Raw genomic sequence first — 4,131 nt, 5'->3', positions numbered from 1 at the left:
CGCACCAGAGCTTCCTGGCCCCTTGGTGGGTCCCAGGTCGAAGCTTCCGGAATAACCCGACTGCAGTTTGAATGCTGCAGCCCTCCCGCATCCCGCGCAGAGTCACTTATGATCACGTTAGGGGCCGTGGCGAAAGAATAAGGGCACAGAAAATGGGGCGGCTGGAGGATGCTCAAGAAGGGGTGATCCGTTATGTGGACAGACGTCAGAGTTGAATGAGTCTCAAGTGAAAATTTCCTCACTCTCTGATATATCAAAACCCAAGTCAAATTCTTTAAATGGTTCTTTTTAAAACCTATCCCACTGGACGTAAACACCAACAGCTCTTCCTTGTCCCAAAGACAAATCATGCTAAGGAAAATGAAGGGTACAGAATGTTTTTAAGAATGTTTAGTTTTGAAAAGCATATTTGAACATGTTTATAGCTAAGGAATGATCTATAATCCAGATCGTAAGTACTGAGAATCAAGGATGCAAAATCAAGCATGCAATTGCAGGAATTTAACCACTCAGTGAATACATTAAATATAGATAAACTAACCGGGCGTGGTAGCTCACGCCTGTAATCCCAGCCCTTTGGGAGGCCAAGGCGGGCAGATCAGTGGGTCAGGAGATCGAGACCATCCGGGCTAACACGGTGGAACCCCGTCTCTACTAAAAATACAAAAAATTAACCAGGCGTGGTGGCACACTCTTGTAATCCCAGTTACTCGGGAGGCTGAGGCAGGAGAACCGCTTGAACCCGGGAAGCAGAGGTGGCAGTGAGCCGAGATTGCGCCACTGCACTCTAGCCTGGGCAACAGAGTGAGACTCTGTCCCAAAAAAAAAAAAAAGGATAAACTACCCCACTCCAACGTCAGGAGGAGGAGGGTATTGGTCAAAAGATACAAAATTTAAGTTAGATGGGAGGAATAAGTCCAAGAAATCTGTTGTACAACGTGGTGACCGTAGTAAATGACAATGTATTGTGTCCCTGAAAATTGCTAAAAGAGTGCATCTTAAGTGTTCTCATCACAAAACTGGTAAGTATGTGAAGCAATGCTTATGTTAATTAGCTTGATTTAGTCATTTCACAATGTGCATAATAAATATATGCAATTTTTAGAATCATAAACTGCATTGCTGAAAGAATATGAAATGAATTTGACAAATGGTGTCTAAATGAATATGAAAAGAAAAACAGAAGATAACTCGAAGATAAATCAAGGAAAAAATGTAATGAGCTCAAGCTCATCTCAGAGGAAATAACTATAGCAGAAAAAATATAACTGAAAATGAAAAATGTCTTTAAATATTTCCTCTACTTAGGTGAAAATAGGATGAGATCTCCCTTCCCACTTTTAAGAACAAGCTGATTGTCACTTTTTTCATATATATATATCATTTTCATTTATGTATTTTTCATTTATATATATACACATATGCAAATAAAAGTATTAAGATATGCACATAGAGTTTTATTATTTATGTTATGCATATATAACATGAAAGGGATACCAGCTTGAGCCTGAGCTGTGTTCACCTTAGAACTCAAGCCTATATGTCACGTTTAGATGACTGGTAGGCAAGGTTCACTTGGAACCTCCTTACCTGAGAATCAAGGAACCTCCCAGAAAGTAAGTCATCCTGGCTGGGCACAGTGGCTCACGCCTGTAATCCCAGCACTTTGGGAGGCTGAGGTGGGCGGATCATGAGGTCAGGAGTTCAAGACCAGCCTGGCCAATAGGTGAAACCCCGTCTCTACTAAAAATACAAAAATTGGAAGGTGTGGTGATGGACGCCTGTGGTCCCAGCTACTCAGGAGGCTGAGTCAGGGGAATCGCTTGAACCCGGGAGGCGGAGGTTGCAGTGAACCAAGATCGCACCATTGCACTCTAGCCTGGGTAATAGAGTGAGACTCTATTTCGAAAAAAAAGAAAAAGTAAGTCACCCTAAAGAGATCTGGTTCAATGGCAATATGCGAAATTGAAGGAGAAGGTGATGCTGCATGAAGCACAGCACTGGCCATAAATTGCCCTTCATGTAGCATCTTTATATAAGAGAGTGATTCCTAATCTTACAGTGTGAAGAACTTCCTTTGAGAATTTTCTTTTTTCTTTTTTTAGAGGTAGAGCCTGGCTCTGTCACCTAGGCTGGAGTGCAGTGGTGTGATCATAGCTCACCACAGTCTCCAACTCCTGAGCTCAAGCAGTCCTCCACCTCAGCCCTCCAAGTAGCTCAGTCAGAGACAGAGTACTATGATCAGGTAGTTCCGTCATATACAGAGCACCCATGTGACTCACTCTGGGGACCTCTACAAATATTTGGGAAGAAATTGCTGAACTCAGAGCCTATTCAGGAACCTCAAGGATGAAGCCAGATAAATATTCTCTTGTCGCCCAGGTGCAGTGGCTCACGCCTGTAATCCAGCACTTTGGGAGGCCGAGGCGGGCAGATCGAGACCATCCTGGCTAACACGGTGAAACCCCGTCTCTACTAAAAATACAAAAAATTAGCTGGGCGTGGTGGCGGGCCCCTGTAGTCCCAGCTACTCGGGAGGATGAGGCAGGAGAATGGCGTGAACCTGGGAGGTGGAGCTTGCAGTGAGTCGATATCACGCCACTGCACTCCAGCCTGGGCAACAGAGTGAGACTCCGTCTCAAAAAAAAAAAAAAAAAAAAGAAAGAAAAAATTCCTTGTCACTGTTACAATGTAGCTCCAGGCTTACATGGTCTAAAAAATGCAGTGTCTCATAAATGTTTTATGGCCAAATACCTATGGTAATCAATGAATTTTCCTTCTGTGTCTAGTTACTGCATAAAGATAATAATCTTCCAACTCAATGTACATTTATTAAACACCTGGTATATGCAGGCATATTAAGGGAATGTTTCCTCCACTGGAAATGCTGTGACACTTTGCTCTTCACCTTAGCTTAAATGTCAGTACCTCAGAGAGGCCTTCACTGATTCTCAAACCAGCCTTTATTTCCTTTCAAATCCCCTGATTCTCTTTTCTTCATTGCATTTATCAAAATTTGTCATCAAATATTAATGAGTGTAATCTATTTATTTATTTATCTATCTGACACGGAGTCTCACTCTGTCATCCAGACCGGAGTGCAGCAGTGCAATCTCAGCTCACTGCAACCTCCGCCTCCCAGGTTCAAGCAATTCTCCTGCCTCAGCCTTCAGGGTAGCTGGGATTATAGGCTCATGCCACTACGCCTAGCTAATTTGTTATATTTTTGGTAGAGATGGGATTTCACCATGTTGGCCGGGCTGATCTCAAACTCCTGACCTCAAGTGATCCACCCACCTCAGCCTCCCAAAATCCTGGGATTACAGGTGTGAGCCACCTGCACCCAACCCAGGTGTAATCTTTTAAAAATGTCTATAGTTTCCAAAAGAATGAAGACGATACCTGTTAGATTCACCATTGCACAGACAGCACCTTACAGTGTACCTAGCACATAGAGACAATCCATAAATGTCATTGAATCACCAAATGAATGCACATAGTTTTCGTGCTTTTCTCTGCACATGTGGTAGAATATGGCCACCCTATGCTCAAAGCTTCCAGTCAAGAAACCCGGAAGACTAACTTTTCTGAATATAAATCTCTTGCTACGGAGAGTGAAACTGAGTAGTCTAATTTGAATCAAGTAAGCACAATTAGTCCAATGAGATATGGCCAAGAGATTGGGCCTCCTATTGTATAAACATGACTTTTTTAGCTCATCTTTGCACTTTGGGGAGAGGGATTTGGGTTATTTTCTCAGAGGACGGAACTGATGGGTAACCCCAAATAGTTCTAACTACAACAAAGATTCTGGGCTTGTGAGAAAAAAGATAAGTCTCCGCCCTCCAAAAATGTATGAGATAGTAGGAGGTCATAAGACCGAATAACCACATTTCAACTCAGATTATGTCACCTGGCTTAAAAGGTATATAAATAATGTGGCTGGGCACAATGGCTTACGCCTGTAATCCCAGCACAGTGGGAGGCTGAGGTGGGCGGATCACAAGATCAGGAGTTCGAGATCAGCCTGACCAACATGGTGAAATCCCGTCTCTACTAAAAATACAAAAGCCAGGCATGGTGGTGTGCGCCTGTAATCCCAACTACTCAGGAGGCTGAGGCAGGAGAATC

This window comes from Mandrillus leucophaeus, unplaced genomic scaffold, assembly GCF_000951045.1.
Source record: "Mandrillus leucophaeus isolate KB7577 unplaced genomic scaffold, Mleu.le_1.0 Scaffold404, whole genome shotgun sequence".
NCBI lineage: Eukaryota > Metazoa > Chordata > Mammalia > Primates > Cercopithecidae > Mandrillus > Mandrillus leucophaeus.
The sequence above is the reverse complement of the archived record's forward strand: the minus strand, read 5'-3'. Positions refer to the sequence as shown.